An 18,624-nucleotide genomic window follows, 5' to 3' on the forward strand; every position below is an offset into this window, starting at 1 on the left:
TCCTAAATTTCATGGGCTTGAGTAAGAAAATTCATATTTACACCTGAAAGAGTTCGATGAGATCATAACCGCTTTATATTTTCCAAACATCTCTGAAGACACGGTCAGGCTGAAACTCTTTCCCTTTTCTTTAAAAGAGAAAACTAAGACGTGGTTGCACTCACTATGTCCTAGATTTATTGGCACATGGAATGATATACAAGGGGAGTTCATAAAGAAATGTTTTCCATATCATAAAACGAACACCCTTAGAAAATCAATCATTCACTTCACCCAAAAGGAGGATGAAACATTCTTCCAAAGTTGGGAAATGTTCAAGGATCTTGTCAGTTCATGCCCACAACACGATTTTGAAATGTGGTGCATTACACACTTTTTCTATGATAGACTGACATCTTCCATGCGCCAATTGGTTGAGATGATGAGCAATGAGAAATTTATGAATAAAAATGTCAATGATGTGTGGGATTACTTGGATAAACTTGTTGAAAATGCATAAGCATGGGACACATACCCAAAATCAAGCACCATGTCTAAGCCGACTCAATCTAAGGAGAGGGGTAGAATGTATCTCCTGAAAGAGGACAATGATATGAATTTTAAAGTGACTAATCTCATAAGGAAATTTGATGCCATGGAATTAAAAAAGGATAAGGTTAATGAAATTATTTGCGATATCTGTGATTGCAAGATTCACACAACTAAAAGTTGTCCAACAATACCCGCCTTTCGAGGGGTGTTGAATGAGGAATCCAATGCCGTGAACAATTATCAAAGATCTTTCAATGGACCTACCTCTAATATATACAATCCTAGTTGGAGAAATCATCCAAACTTCAGTTGGAGGAATGGACAAACTGCTACTCCTCAAGGTTTCTTTAATCAAATTCCACAACAAGAGAAACCTCAAGAGGACTTTGTTCTAAAACATTTTCAAAAGCAAGAACTTTTTAATCAGGGTATGCTACAAGCCTTTCAAAACCTTACAAAAGTGATACAAGAACTTAAGACTGAAAATACGATTGGGAATAAAGGGAGCCTACCAGCTCAACCTCTTCCCAATCCAAAACCGCAATATGAAGTTAGCAACCCAAGCTCTTCAAATCAGATGGAGCAAGCTAAATTTATCACCACTTTTGGGAGTGGGAAGATCATTGACAAAACTATTCTGGTTAGGGCAGAAAAGCCTAAGAAACCGGAAGAGAACAAAGATGATAGATCTAACCATGCTCCACTATTAGAACCAGAACCTCAAGGGAAGCCGGTTACTCCATTTTCCCAACGGCTGGTTACACCAAAATCTCTCTCTAACTCTCAGGACATTTTAGAGGTGTTGAAACAAGTGAAGGTCAATATTCTTCTACTTGATGCCGTAAAACAAATACCTTCATATGTCAAATTCCTGAAAGATCTGTGCACAACCAAAAAACAGCAAAATATTCAAAAGAAAATCTTCTTGACTGGGAAAGTGAGTGTCATCCTAAAGCAAGATGTGCCGCAGAAATTCAAAGATCTCGATAGCCCAACCATATCATGTGTAATCGGGAACTATCGAATTAAGCATGCACTTCTAGACTTAGGAGCGAGCGTCAATCTGATTCCTTGCTCACTGTATAAGCAGTTAGAATTGGGTGAATTAAGACCCACCTTAACCACATTACAACTTGTTGATTGCTCTGTTCGTGTACCGAGAGGGATAATTGAGGATGCGTTGGTCCAGGTTGACAGATTCTACTACACTGTAGATTTTATCGTCCTGAATAACGAACCCATCAGTGACACGAGCTCTCAAATTTTCATTATTCTTGGTCACCCATTCCTTGCCACTTCAAATGCAATTATCAATTATAGGATTGGTGTCATGAGTATGTCTTTCGGGAATATGACATTGGAGTTAAGCATCCTTTTCAGCTTGGGCAAACGGTTAAAGGATGATGACGATTTCTACAACATTAACATGATTGACTCTTTCATGAAAGATAGGACACCTTTGACCTTATCCTCTGACCCTCTAGAGATGTGCCTGACCCACAACCATAATTTCGATGATGACATGATTAAGGAGATGGTTGCCATACTTGATACTATGCCAGTACTGGAAGTTAACCGGTAGATGCCATAATTTGAAGAATTGCCTCAAACCAAATAAGTGCTCTGTCGTCTTACCTCAAGGCACCAAAGCTTAACCTAAAACCTTTGCCCTCTGATTTGAAATATGTTTATTTAGGTCAAAATGAGACATACCCGGTGGTGCTCTCTTTCCACCTGGAGAAAGAACAGGAGAGTATGCTCATATCTACTCTCATTGAGCATAAGGGAGCCATTAGATGGACGATTGTGGACCTCAAGGGAATTGACCCTTTGATTTGTACTCACCGCATTTATCTCGAAGATAATGCGAAGACCTCTCGGTAATCACAACATAGATTAAATCCAAACATGAAGGAAGTGGTTAAAGCTAAGGTTCTTAAACTATTAGATGTGAGTATTATATACCCTATATCCGATAGTCAATGGATGAGTCCAACTTAGGTGGTTCCTAAAAAGTCCGGAATCACTATCGTAGCCAATGCCAACAACAAACTCGAGCCAACTAGAATTACTATTAGTTGGAGAATGTGCATTGACTTCAGGAAGTTGAATACTGTCACGAGGAAGGACCACTTTTCTTTACCCTTCTTTGATCAAATTCTGAAAAGGTTATCTGGTCATTTCTACTATTGTTTCCTTGACGAGTATTCGAGCTATAATTAGATAAAGATAGCCCTTGAAGATCAGAAAATGATTACATTTATATGTTCGTATGGCACCTTTGTTTACTGAAGGATGTCATTCAGACTATGTAATGCCCCTGCCACTTTTCAGCAATGTATGATGAGTATCTTTTCTAATATGGTGGGGCAATATCTAGAGGTCTTCATGGACGATTTATCTGTCTTTGGTCCATCTTTCAGTGAGTGCTTAGAGAGTCTTAAATGTGTGCTAAAAAGATGTGAAGAAAAGAATTTGGTACATAATTAGGAGAAGTGTCATTTCATGGTTTGTAAGGGAATTATCCTTGGACATATCGTCTCGTCCAAAGGAATTGAGGTTGATAAGATAAAAATTGATGTTATCTCTAACCTACCTCCACCTAAGAACATATGAGATGTGCGATCCTTCTTAGGACATGCCAATTTTTTTAGACAATTCATAAAGGACTTTAGTCTCATCCATGGTCCTCTATGTAATCTACTTAAAAAGGATTTACCATACGAGTGGATTGAGCAATGCCAGGAAGCTTTTACTAACCTTAAAGGCATGTTAACTACTGAACCTATCATCCAGTCACCCGACTGGAGCCTTCCTTTTGAACTTATGTGCGACGCGTCTGATTATACTCTTAGGGCGATTTTAGGCCAGAGAAAAGAAAAGAAGCCTTACGTTATTCATTATGCAAGTAAGACTCTAAATCCTGTCCCAGTGAACTACTCGACTATGGAAAAGGAACTCTTAGCCGTAGTATTCTTTTTGGACAAATTTAGGTCCTACTTAATCGGATCCAAAATCATCATTTACACAGATCATGCAGTGCTCAAGTATCTTTTTACTAAGAATGATGCTAAGTCTCGCCTGATAAGATGGATCCTCCTACTCCAAGAATTTGATTTAGAAATAAGAGATAAAAAAGGAGTAGAGAACGTAGTGGCTGACCATCTTTCTCGCCTTAATCTCTCTGATTCCCTTGAGACAGCACATATCAATGACATGTTCCCTGACGAACAATTATTTATAGTCTCCCATTCACCTTGGTTCACTGATATTGCTAATTATCTTGCCACAGGTTTCATACCAACACATTGGATTGCCGAAGATAAGAAAAAAATTTCATCGAGGTGCGTAACTTTTTTTGGGACGATCCATATTTGTTTAAATATTACCCAGACCAAATCTTAAGGAGATGTGTGTCAGACGATGAACATAAGAGTGTCATCTCCTTTGGTCACTCACAAGCCTGTGGTGGTCACTTTTATGCTAAGAAGACCACGACCTAGATTCTGCAGTGTGGCTTTTACTGGCCCACTATGTTCAGGGACACTTATGAGTTTTGTAAGGCTTGTAAGCATTGTCAAAAATTGAGAGTATTGTCCCATCGAAATATGATGCCCTTGAACCCCATTCTCATCATAGAGACATTTAATTGCTGGGGCATCGATTTCATGGGACCATTCCTCCAATCATTTGAAAATCTATACATTTTGCTCACCGTAAACTATGTTACTAAATGGGTAGAAGCGATTCCGTGTCGGAACAATGACCATTGCACGATCATTAAATTCTTAAAAGAAAACATTCTTTTTCGGTTCTGAATGCTTCAAGCTATCATTAGTGATGGGGGCTCACACTTTTGTAATAGGCCATTCGAGAGTTTAATGAAGAAATATGGTATCTCTTATAAGGTGAGCACCCCATACCACCCACAGACAAATGGGCAAGCTGAGATTTCCAATAGGGAGATCAAACACATCTTGGAGAAAATGGTTAACCCTGACTGTAAGGATTGGTCAATCCAATTGACCGATGCCTTATGGGCTTACCGTACTGCATTGAAAACCCCTATTGGAATGTCTCCCTTTAGACTTGTCTATGGGAAGGCTTGTCACTAGCTTGTGGAGTTGGAACATAGAACTTAATGGGCGACCAAAAATCTGAATTTCAATCTGGACAACGCTGGCTCACTACGCAAACTTCAGTTGAATGAACTTGAATAAATCTGGAATGATGCGTACGAGAACTTAAGAATTTACAAGGACAAGATGAAGGAATTTCATGACCAACATATTCATCGAAAATCATTCACGCTAGGTCAGAAAGTCCTTTTGTATGATTCTCGGTTACATCTCTTTCCGGGTAAGCTCCGATCTCGTTGGACTAGCCCTTTCACTGTTATCAATGTTTATCCTCATGGGGCTGTCGAGACTCGAAATCCAGACATTGGCAATGAGTTTAAAGTAAATGGACATCGATTAAAGCCATTAGTTGAGAAATTTGATTCAGAGGACATGTTCATGCCTCTGAATGATCCTGTTTACTAGGATTGATCTCCTAGTCTGATGGAGGTATAAGTAGGTTTATTGCTTTCATAGGACTAGGATAGTTTTTTTTATCATTATAGGTTAGTCGACTTTATGCCGTTAGGTTAGTTTGCTTTCCAGTTGCTTTATGATAGTTTGCTTTTGTTAGATTAACTCCCGCGCCGAGCTGCCTTCACGTTGAAATCTCTTTAAGAAAAAATCGCTTAACTCCGTCATCAGGTACTATCTTTCCATCACTTCTCCTTTACTTTCGTTGTCTCACATGCATTGCATGCTTATCTCTTTTATAATGAGGAAAATGTAGATTTTAGGTTGGGGATGGGAGATTAGGTTACCTAATAAGTGTTTTCTCAGTCTTGAGCAAAAATTGTAAAAAAATTTAAATTTTTTCTAGAAATTTTTATGAATTCGAAGTGATTTTGATGGCCATATTTGATTTAGAAGTATAAGACACGTAATGTTGAATTCAACTATTTTTAGATTTTACAGTTAAGTTCGAATTGCTAATCCATGATTAGAAGTTTTAAACATTGATTGAATCATGATTTCACATGTCACATTTAGCTTACACATTAAGGTTTCAGTTTGATATTGAATTATTAACCTGGTAATCACTAAGCATAGAAGGAACCAACCTGAGAAATTTGTCCATCATGTTCAAAGAAAAAATAATAATACCTAGGTAAAAAACAGTTGTCTTCGGAAAGGGTTGGGCGAATGATCTTCACCATGGGTTTGCTCCTTATAGGTGAGGGTTTAATTCCTCTCCTTGGCTTTACCTTTAAAAGGTTGACATAGCATGAAAGCCATCAATGAAAAAATCAAAAGCTGAAAGAATGAAAAGTTGAACTATAAGGCAAGTTTTGGTTTAGGTTATGGTTATCCTGAATGCTTTTGTGATTATCAATGTTATCATGAAAGTAAAGAATTGATTCTTATATTGTGATAAGCTGATTCTTAGATTGTGATAAGCTTAGGTTTCACTATACACCCATGGAACTCGATGTTTAAGATTGTTCTAATTAATGGATTAATACTTTGAACTTGACTATGAAATTTACCGTATGCTTGAGTCAAAGAGAATGTAATGCCCAACATTCATGAATCTTAGAATTCTATTGACAGGATTGTTGTTCAAAAATCACTCAAGTTCATAAGAATTGTCCTGTAATTCTTAAATTATTTTTCGCATACTTTGCTCGGGGCTAGCAAAATGTTGGTTGGAGATTGTGTTGAGGGTCAAATATTGTAAATTAGACCCCAGTTATTGCCTGATTTTATATACATGATAATGTTTAACGCTCTATTTTAATCGTGTTTGTGGTGCAAGGTGAATTTAAGAGCTTAGACTGAAAAATGGTGCTACGAGCATGGATTTGATGCTCTAGAATCACCAAGGCAAAGGATTGACTTTAGGGGACCAAGATCGAAGAATTTACAAGCCAGAGATCCAAGATAATCAAACAATTGAAGTCCAAGAGACCTGAAAGTCATCCTGAATGCAAGATCACAGGATTCCCACCATCCATTCGGCGCAAAACTTTATATCTAGCCTGAGGACCATAAATTAAGTGTACATGTCGAAATTCAGCCCTTGGATCCTTGTGGAAGTGGCCCAACGGACAAATTAGCCCATAAAGATCTGATCTGGGGCCCACCTGATATCTGGATATGCTTCAATTTTAGTCTAAGCCCCTTAAATACGATGAAAAAATGGATGGATGGAGCAGATTTCTCCTATACATCACGATGGGACCCACCTGGAGGGTGTGTGTGTGCATAGCACACGTGCACACGCCATGCACCGCATTCCACGAAGTCGATCAACATGCGCTGACCGACTCAAATCTCTTCTTGCGCCAAGACGTCCAGCGGACTCACCGTGCACCACCGGTTTTGAATAGTGGGCCCCACCCATCATCTAAACGGATGATCCGGACCGTCCATATGCTCCAGGGGGGGGGGGGGGGCAAGACCCTAGCCAATATGGCCTTTTGGCCCCATGCACACGTACATACGTGGATCATCGAAAAATGTAAGTTGAAGGACGAGTTGATTTGATACAGGGGACTGCACCAAAACCACTCCTTTTCAACTGGTTTTTCATCAAGAATCCAATGAACAGGGTGAATTTATCAAAAAACATCACTGTGGGGCCCATCGAGCATTCCAGCGAAGTCCCGTACGCAAGGTTGTATGTCCGACAGATCCGGCCTCCATGAGCCTTTATGTTATCACAATCAAGGTCAGATCGATGATTCAGACAATCCAAAAGATAGAAAAGGGGGTCTTGATCCTTCCTACGAAGATAAAATGGACGGATTGGATGGATTCTTCTCCGAAACTCAATCCAAACGCGGGTCGCCTTGCGTTTCGCTACGCACACTGCCTTCTTGCTGCGTAAACCAACTTCCACCAACTTTAGTAGCACGAACCGCCCCTTTGGTCTCTATAAAAGGGAGAGAGAAAGAGACAGCTGGCATCTTTGGGACGTGAGGAGCAAGATAGAAAGAGAAAGTGTGGAGGGCTGGTTCAAGACAAGAGTGTGCTTTCTTTTTCTTCATTCTTTTGTTAAAGAGTCTTTGGCCTAATCATGTCTATGGTTGTTTAAACCTTTTAGCTAGGGCTAAGAGGTGAAGCTTGTAATATGATGGGAGACTTTTCTTTATGCCCTTTGATTCAGGTTTAAGTTGAATTGATTTTGATTCTAGTTTGATTATAAGGAATGCCTTTAGTTTCTAATGGTTTGTTGTGACTTGAATTACAATGGATTTGCGATAGTTTTGAGCATATTCTTTACTTTATTATGATTATGAAATTAGGAATCCTATTGTTTACCATCGTCCCTTGGACATGATTGGATGATGGAACCCTTCCTAATATTCATAACTCTCTGAGATGGATGTGGATTGGTTAGATTCTGTTGTTTGTTATGTCTGATGGGCATGGCCTTGTGATAGAATCAAGTCTAATTCTCATACCTCCTATCCATTGATGACTAGATCAAAGGATGTTCATAACTGTTTTTAATGAAGTATCTTCCATCTGAATGAGGACATGACTCTGAATCCAGTTGTGTTTGTGAATCAAGCATAGATTTCCCTGATTGCTACAAGTGGATCCTTGACACCCTAGCTTCCCACCTTTAAATTTTATAAGTTTTAGTCTAATATTTCACCATTATTCCATTAAAATTTTCTGATTTAGATTACATCTTAGTTTGGTTCTAGTTCGAGTTACTTTCAGAATACGTACAAGGTTCAGTCCCTGTGGATTCGACCTCGGTCTTACCGAGATTATTACTACATAGCAATGGGGTGGTGAACAGTTTGATCTTAAGGAATCTCATCTAATTTCTATTAAACGCATAATCAGATATGTCGCAAGTTCTGCTAATTTCGTTCTATGGTATCTACGTAATACAAATGTACAACTTGACGAATATATAGATGCTGACTGGGTAGGAAACATTGATGATAGAAAATCTACCAGTGGTGGATGTTTTTATGTAGGAAATTGTTTAGTTTCCTGGTTCAGCAAGAAATAAAATTCTGTATCACTATCTACAGCTGAAGCTGAATATATAGCAGCAGGCAATGCTAGCACCTAGTTGATTTGGATGAAAAGGATGTTAGCTGATTACGGGATTGTGCAAGATACTATGATAACTCAAGCGCTATTAATATTTCAAAAAATCTCATTCAACATTCTCGTACGAAACGTATCGACATTCGATATCATTACATTCGAGAATTAGTTGAGGACAAGAGCATTTCATTAGAATATATTCAGACGAAAAATCAGCTTACAGACATTATGACCAAACCGCTTGACAGGAATAGATTTTCTAAATTAAAAAATGATATTGGTTTCTGTACTTGTAATTAATTAAATCATGTTGTTTATGCATTTTTATTATTTGTATGTTTATAAGTTTAAAAAAATGCAAAACATATAAATTCAAAATTTTTTAAAAAAAATTATTTAAAATTTTCTAGTTGCACGACCGGTCGAGCATGTCCTCGACCAGTCGAGCTTCGACGAGTCGAGGACCATACTCGACTGGTCGAAGTGCACAGGTGAACTTCTAAAAAGAGGGAAAAACCCTTTTTCTTCCTCATTTCATCCTTTTTCCTTAACTAGCCTTTGCTCGACTCGCCAAACCCATCTCCATAGAGTCTTTGTAAGTGATTTATTTTCAATTTTTTTTAAAAAAAGATTTGGGTTCCTTTTTCCAAGTTATTCTTTATTTTGTGATTGATTTGAGATTTACATCCTTTCCATAGAGGGTTTTTGTGCAAAAATCTGATTTAAGCCAAACCCTTCTTTAATGTATTCTTTTGCAAACTCTACATGAAGCATTGATCTAAGAGGAAGGCTACACGCAAGGGCCCTAGCGACTCCACCCGGACGACTCCAGTTAGGGTGAGAACCCTGAGAGCTCTCGAAGAAGATTCAGAGCATGTAAAGGATCTCCACACTAAAGATATTATTATAGAAAGAACTGTGAATATTGATCACATTGCTCCATTCAAACTCATGGTTATTTTGTCTGCCATCGGTTGGGAAAATATTCCGGGTTGGGGCAGAACGGTATACCGCTTCATAGCTCAAGGGATGTATGCATCAATAGGAGAGATGTCTCTTGATAATCTTACATTCTCTCTTAATTTTAGAGAAATGATAGTTCCAGTTGGTAGGTACCTAATCTCAGGATTGCTTGATGTGAATGTGAATGATGAAGGCATACCCATTGCCCCACTTGCTTATAGAATGTTTGAATCTAACTGTCGGGATATTACCCGTAAACTAGGTTGGTTTAACACCGAATGGAGTTCTGGTAATGTTCTCCGTGCCACCCAGATGATTCCAAGATTCAGGATCTTTCATTGGATTTTTACATCGAATGTGTACCTTTATTTCAGGAATAAGTCTGAACTTACTCCCTTTATGGCTCATGTTCTTCACGTCGTTGCTTCTGGGATTCCTAACTATCTTCCCTCATTGATTTGATACTTGATTATCCAATTTCGTATTCATCCGGGTCATGGTTCCATACCATTTGCATATCTCATGACAACTCTTGTTATCCATTTCAAGGTTGTCATTCCATCGACTGAGGCACCTGAGGCAATCCTACCTTTTGATAATATGAATATTCACAAGATGAACTTGACATATCTTCCTGGTCAGAGATATGAGGAAGAAGAAGAAGAGGTAGAAGCACCATTATTAGAGGAAACATCTATGAATGATATTTTTGCAGAACTGGAATCGGATGCAGAAGCTGATCCTGAGTATCAACTATCTCAGGTTGATGATCGGCTTAAGTCTTTAGAAGAAAAGGTTGTTGAGTTGAAGGTATCACAAGACAATCTGGTTGAAAGTCATAAATCTTCCATGAAATATATGCGTAAATACTTTTATTGCATTACTAGAGAACTTCACCAGATCGACCCATCTATACCTCATCCATGCTCTTCTTCCGGATCTGATTAGGTTGATGTCATTTTATTTTATGCTTGGGTAATATAACTTTATATGATGTGTGTTGGATGATAACTCTCTCAAACTCCTATCTTATATCCTTGTTGATGACTTTATGTTAACTCTTAATTACCATTCTCTATGCATTTTTAGTCTTATTGGTCTACTATTTCTATTGTGATTTATTGATTTTAATCACATGAGCATTTTTCCCTTTGTCATTTTGTGGCAAAACGGGGGAGAGATTTCTAATTTGATAAGTAGATTTAATGAGTTATGCATTATATTAAATGTTGATATATTGATATATGGATGGTTTGTTGGGAGTTTTGTATTGAAAATGTATTATTTGTCATACACAGGATAATCTCACATTGAGGGGAGTAAATTTTGCTGATTCAATAGAACTGCATCTTCTACAAAAATAGAAATTAAGCTGACAGTATGGATGTTGTTATGCTAAGTGTTTTGTTATGAATTGAACAACGAGGTAGAATGTAAGTGCTATAATGTATAAAACACATTCTTGTTTATTAAATTTCGATGAGACAAAACAACTTACGATATGGTTCACATAATGTGAATCAAGATGGAAAGTTCATCTTCAAGAGATTCAAGATGGAAAGTTTACCTTCAAGAGAATCAAGTTGATGGAAAGTTCACCTTCAAGAGATTCAAGATGGAAAGTTCACCTCTAAGAGAATTAAGAAGATGGAAAGTTCACCTTCAAGAGAATCAAGATGGATGAAGAAAATTCGATTTCTACTAAAGACTAGTTGAAGTTCAAACTCCTACTTCAAGCTCTATTAAAGATTCAAGAACAAGTTCTGAGAAGTTCAAGCTACTTCAATGTTCAGTCTTTTCAGGTATAATAGACCCTAGAAAGACCTTTGGCTTAGGTCCTTTCAAAACATAATCATATATGCATTTTTATATTTTGGTTAGGCTTAAGTTCGACTAGTCTAGGCCTTGGTTCGACTAATTTAAGCTGTGGTTCGACTAGTCTAAGATAATCTTCGACCAGTCCAAGTTTGAAGTCCAAAAAATACATATTTCTAGTGTTTTCTCGAACAGTAGAGCAAACTGCTCGACCAATCGAAGAGGGACCTTCGACCAGTCGAGGGTTACTCGACTCGAAGTCCAGCAACCATATTTTGGCACCCTCGACTAGTCGAAGAACCATTTTATCCGATCACGCCCAAAATTTAAAATTTTGTTAGATCTTAGACGAGTCGAATGAGACCTTAGACGAGTCAAAGCAACAACATTTCTAATTATAAATAGAGGCATTCTCTCATTCCAAAATTATTCATTCAAGCTAAGAAAAGCCTTCACTAAGAGAGAGAGAGAGAGAGAGAGAGAGAGAGAGACAGAGAGAGAGAGAGAGAGGTCCCCACTATCGTCAAGCTATTGCATGGTATTTTAATATTTTTGTTTAAATAACTTTTTTTTTTAAATTCCTTGTTCTCTTTTTATGAATCTTATTTTTTAAAGAGTAATTACTCTTCTTTGAGATCTTGAGGAATTCAAACAAGTAGCCTTTTGTTTAATTTAATTTATAATCCATCTAGAACCTAGAACCCTTGTTTGTGTTACTGGACATTGAACATTCTACTTCAAGCGAAGTGGTTTTACAGGCTACATCAAGAATGTCTTTAATGAGAAGATAAGTACATTTCTATTGTTTGTATTTTGGTTTCTTTGAGATAGCCAGAAAATCTCATGTGTTGGTTTTAACTGAGATAGTCAGAAAATCTTAGTGTGGGGTTTTTGTTTGTGATAAGCCCTTTAAAATCACAACTGTGTAAGGGTTTAAGGTGAACCTGTGAAAACCTTGTTTTTAGTGAACGCAAATATCATGTGGGTTGTGATTATTGGGAGTAAAGTAGGTGTGACTATTTGAGAACAATTGGTGTACACACTGAACCACTATAACTCCTAGTGTTGTGGTGAATGTTTAATTTTTGTATTTGTGGTGAATGATTGTAATTTTACTTTTGTATAAGCGGTGAATGTTTGTAATAGATAGGTTTATTATCTCTTGCTTGGTTTGAAGTCTTAATCCTTACAAACGTTCGTGAAATCATGTGTTATCCTACCTAAAGCTTTGTTTTTGGTGTAAGGTCGTCCTAAGAACTATGTTTGAATCAATTTTCAATACTAGTGCTATTAAGATTTCTGTTTTATTCTTATTTATTTATTATTTCAGTACTTTAAATTTTTATTTGACATACTCTGGACTGTAAGCTCACTTTTTTCACAAGCAATCTATTTGGGAGAAATCCAGCGTATCTTGTTAGCTTGAGTCATCGAAAATGACGTGGACTAATGAAACCTGATGGCATTGGAATTTCTTGTGCCTTCACCACAAACCATCCGCACTCAATTATAATTAATTTATAAGGAACTTATATATTGATTGGTTTCGGGTTGGGTCGGGCAACCCGAGACCTCAACCCGAGCCCAACCCATGTTTCATCGGGTTGATGTTTGTATGGCCCGTGCCCAAGACCAAACCCAATACATCCTGCTGTTGAGGGTCAAATATTGCATATCAGACCCCTGTTATTGCCTGGATTTACAAACATGGTACTATTTGTCGACCCGATTTAATCGTGTTTGTGATGCAGGGCGTATTTACGAGCCTAGACTGGGAAAGTGTTTTAAAAGCATGGATTTAACGGTCGGAAGTCACCAAGGCAAGCGACGGACCCCAGGAGACCAAGATCGACAGATTTGCACACCAGGAATCCAAGAAAATCGAGAAACTGAAGCTCAAGTGGCCCGAAAGACATCTAGAATTCAAGATCACAGGGTTCCCACCATCCGTTCAGCTCGAAACTTTATATATGGCCAGGGGCCCATAAATTAACCGTACATGTAAAATTGCAGCTCCTGAATCTCGGTGAAAGTGGCCCAACTGACAGATCAGCCACCAAAACAGTGATATGGGGCCCACCTGCTATCAGGATACGCTTCAAAATTGGTCCCCACGGTTAAAATGAGATGGAAAAAGAGATGGACGGGGTGGATTTTTCACATACATCATAGTGGACCCCACGTGTACATGTGGGAGTGCACAGGCGGTGCACTCCCGCAACACACCAGGCTGGCCGCCCGGTCAAAACGGGCGCTGACCCGTCTCTCCGTAAGACAGCCAGCGGACGGACAGTGGCGATCCGATTTTGAGTTGTGGGGCCCATACATCGTTCAAAATGTAGATCTGACCGTCTATTCGATCCTTTGGACGGCCAAGACCAACATATAGGTGTCTGTTTGCCACCTTGCAAGCAGTTGTGTGAAGATCTCAGCAGAACGGAAGATGGACGGTAAAATGCGAAATTCAGTGGATCGCATCAACGGACGGCAAAAACCACTCTTTCCCGACCGAAATTTCGAGAGAAATCTGGTGGACGGCTTGGATTTCTCATTTGAAACTTATTGTGGACCCCACCATCGTCACAGCGTAAAGATTACGCAAGCTCTGTTTACGCAGTCCGGAAAAACTCAGATTTTTCGGGCTATTGCGTATCCATAGAGAGGGTCGGATGGCCAATCCGAACCGTCCAAACACTACAAAGCTGGGCCTTCAACCTCACCATGCAGTCAGATTCCAAGGTGGGAAGGTTCGCTGTTCCAGAAATCACTCCAAAAATCAGGCTGTTTGCGGTTTCGTTGCGAAAGAGGAGTGCGTGACTCCTTGTTCTCTTCTAACCAACTTACGCACCGACTCCAGCATGCACCCACCGCCATCTCTGTTGTCTATAAAAGAAGAAGGGAGAAAGAAAGGAAGGATTTTTTTTTGAGGTCGGAGGGAGAACTGCCGTGGAGGCATCCAAGAGGTGGAAGCAAGGGAAGGGTTGCGGTTTTGGCTTTGAAGAAACGGAGAGAGAAAGGGAGCAGAGAAAGGCTGCTGGCACGTTGGCTGCTGGCCCGTTGGCTGCTGGACGTCGGCAGGGGAGTGCTGGAGCAGAGACAGTTGGGCAGGGACGGGAGCAACAAGGGATGAAGACGTGAAGCTGGTTTCTCTCCTTCCTTTCTTGTTCTTTTCTTTCCCTTTTTATCTTTGTTTTGTTGTTATATTCAGCCCATTCATGTGTGGCTAATCCTCTTAGCTAGGGCTAAGAGGTGAAGCCTGTAGCGAGATGGGAGAGTCTATTCTATGCGTTTAATTAAAATTTCTAAACTTAATTTGATTTTTAAGTTGATAATTCAAGGAATATTTTCTCAGTATTTAATGGTCTGTTGTGACTGAAATTACAATGGATTTGCAATGGCTTTGAATATTTCTTTTTCTCTTTTAATGTTTATGACGTCAGGAAGCCCTGTTGTTCACCATCGTCTCCTGGGCATGGTTGGATGATAGTACCCTTCCTGACCTTCATAGCTTGTTGATTGGTTGGTAATTAGTTTAATTCTTTTGTTAACTTTGTCTCCTGGGCATGGTGTGGTGATGAAATCCATTATAATTCATATACCTTTCATCTCTTTAAAATTATATCAGAAGAAGTTCAGTTTAATTTTCATGTTTTTTGAAGCAGGCATAAGATCTCCCTGATCCCTACAAGTGGATCCTCTGAATCCCTAGTTTCCTTCCTCTGAATTTCTTAAGTTTTAAATAATTATTCCACAATTATTCCTTAAAATCTCTTTGGTTTAGATCACATCTTAGTCTGGTTCTAGTTCTACTTGGTTTCAGATAACGTACAGGTATCAGTCCCTGTGGATTCGACCTCGGTCTTACCGAGTTTATTACTACATCACAACCCTATACTTGGGGAGTGAATAAGTTTTTGGCGCCGTTGCCGGGGACTGACGGTTACGATTCTTTGAAATTAATTAGTTTTAGAATTAGTTTGGGATTAGGATTTTACTAACTTTAGTTGTAGATTTTTAGAACTAACTTGTTTTCTTGTTTTGTAGGATCCTGACATAAACTTCTAAATTGGTAATCCTTTTCTAATTCCTCTACTTTTTCTATTTTTAGAATTAGGGTTTGAATTTTAGAAATTTTCTAATTCTAGTATTTTCCTATTCTTATTTTATTTTATTTTATTTATTTATTTATTTATTTTTATTTTTTATTTTTATTTTTATTTTTATTTTTTTTTTAATTTTGTGAATAGTTTATTTTTAGAAACTTTCCTCTTTTGTTTTTAGAAACTTGGTTAGTTATTATTATTATTATTTTTTTTTAGAGTTTCTTTCTAATTTTAGAAACTAACTTTGTTTCCTAATTTATTTTTAGAAATTTCCTACTTGTAGACTTTTTGTTTAAAAACTAACATTACTTTAGAATTTTTAGATTTAGAAACTAATTTCTGTTGTTTTCTTTTACAGGATCTTAATATAAGAATCTCTAGTCTGGTAACATCTTTCTAACTTCTCCTCTTACTTTATGTATTGTTGTAGGATTTTTTCTTTTTTCTAGGATTAGACTCAGAGTTAGGGTTCTACCATGGAAGCGTGGGTACGTGCATATGCCGAGATGGATAAGAGATATTGGGGAATACCTGAGGGTTGTGGAATTCAACGTATACCTCAAGATTTTTCTCCATCAAGAACAGACATTGAGAACCGACTAAAACGTTATGTTCCATCTGTTAATAGGGCCGTATATGATCGTAATTATGGAAACGAGGATTATTATCAACCATCATATTCTCCCATGTATGATCAGTATGACTATTACCAGGGGAAACATCAAAATTTGGAAGATGAACCAACTATATGTTATAATGATTATCCTCTTGGATACCCTACCATTGATATCCAACCAGAAACAATCCAAGAGGATTCAGCTCAGCGTAGCCTGGCCTATCTCACGGAAATGAGAAAATCGTTGGAAGCGCTAATTCGCGCCTTGATAAGATAGAGGAGGCTCGGTTATCTCAACCACAATTCATTCTAGAAATACAATGCGAGAAAAGTGATCCTAACTCGCTTTGGAAGAACTCTGGAATTACAAATGAGGAGTTGGATTCTATCAATGAGCATATGGTTCAATTTCCCGATGAGTTGATCTCGATGACTGTTCAAAGGAATGGTCAAGATGCGTGGGTATCTTTCAAATACAGTGATGATGACACACTTTCCTCACATGACACACAGGATCTCAATGATGACGTAGAGGTTAGTTTTTTCAAACCTCAACCGAACTTAGGTGTAGAATGTGAGGAGAGCGACCCCATCCCAAGTGTGTACTGCACGGAATTAGACGATGATGCTTATTGGGATGATGGAATATACAGCCCAAAGTCCCCTAGAATCAATCTCAAGTTTGGTCCAGGTCAATGATCAAGATGTACATGAAGTGGTCGGTCATAATGAGCCACTCCCCTCACCTGACACGTCTGATTTTAAGGTGGAGGATGAGCCCCTTACAATCGACCCTTCTAACTCTTGTGAAACATGTTTGGACCACACCTCTGAATCGACTGATGATGTAATTCAGGAGAAGGACGAGTTGCTCGCTACGACCCTGGAATTTGAAACCACTCAATTGAGGCCACCATCTGAGCTGTACACGTTTAACAATTCAACGCCTCGATTGAGTAGTCTCAATAAACAAAGTGATCACATCGATGCTTACCCTATTGATTTTTAATCTGTCTGTGCAGGGCTGGAGGAAGAAAGCGTACATCTGGCTACTGTCAAGGATGATGGTTTCCTTAGGCAGATCATCGCGAGCCACAATGTGAAAAATAAGTCACACTCAGCTGAACTTCCTAACTCTTTGGATGATTGCTTGGCATACTTTGCAGATTCAAACGATCCCATGTCAAAAGATAAAGTGGATGCCTTCCAAGACGACATCTCGATAGTCATCACTGACCGAGAGAACCATTATTCTGAAGCCCCTTCTTCCCCTGATCTTAAACGTCTACCAATAAAGGAAGAGGAGCTGAAAATTGAACCGAAGTTTGGAACTTCGGAATGTGTTGAGACTACATCACTTCTTAAGAAGTTTTCTAAACTTTATTTACTTATAGTCTTTGATTCACTATGGGATATTAACGTTGAAACTTCTTCTGTCACAGGTGAATCGTATATACTTTGGATACCTCAAGCAATTCAATGGAAAATTTCTTATGAGGTACATAAGTTTCTCTGGAAAGTCATGCTCCAGAGCGTCCAAGCCTATTGCAAAAAAGGCTTTTGGATGTTCCTATTGAAGAACTTACTAAGAAACTTATCAAGATATTGGGCGGAAGAGGAACCTTGCGGCATGATCGAGTAGTTTTTCCTTGCTTTCATAGGACTAGGGTAGTTTGTTTTATACTGCTTTCGGATAGATGATAAACTTAGCGCTCCTAGGAGCCAACCCAGCTTTTCATTCCGTTTCATTTTCCTAGTTAGTTAGTTCAATGTTTGTGGGTAACATTGCTGCAAACTCTCACGAGACTACAACTCGTCCACTAGGGGTAACCTAGGGGTTTAAAGGCTTGTTGCATACGCTAAATGCAATCGAGAGCACCTGCGAAAGTGGTGTAGGTAAGATTTTATTTTTGTTATTTTTATTTTACTTCTGTTAGTTTCTCTCTTGTGATGACCCGTTCTTACGTAGATATCTTTGGAAAGCCTCTTGATTCTTTCGTCCAGGTACTATCTTTCCATCACTCCTCTTATATTTTCGTTGTCCCATGTGCACTGCATGCTTATTTCTTTTACATTGAGGACAATGTAGATTTTAGGTTAGGGGTGGAAAATTAGGTTATCTGATCAGTGTTTTCTTGGTCTTGAGCAACAATTGTGGACATTTAAAAAAAATAATAAAAAAAAATTCTGAAATATTCTTGTGAATTCGATGTGATTTTGATATCTATCTTTGATTTAGGATTGCGAGATACGTGATGTTGGTAATTTATGTCTCTTAGATTCAGCCATCTGTCAGATTTCACAGCTAAGTTCGAACTGTTAATCCAGAATTAGAAATTGTAAACATTGATTGAGTCATGATTTCACAGGACACATCTCACTTACACATTAAGATTTCAGTTCGACATTGAAGGGATAACTTGGTGATCATTAAACATGAAAGGAACCAACCTGAGAAATTGAA

The sequence above is a fragment of the Magnolia sinica genome, chromosome 11 (assembly GCF_029962835.1).
Source record: "Magnolia sinica isolate HGM2019 chromosome 11, MsV1, whole genome shotgun sequence".
Lineage (NCBI taxonomy): Eukaryota > Viridiplantae > Streptophyta > Magnoliopsida > Magnoliales > Magnoliaceae > Magnolia > Magnolia sinica.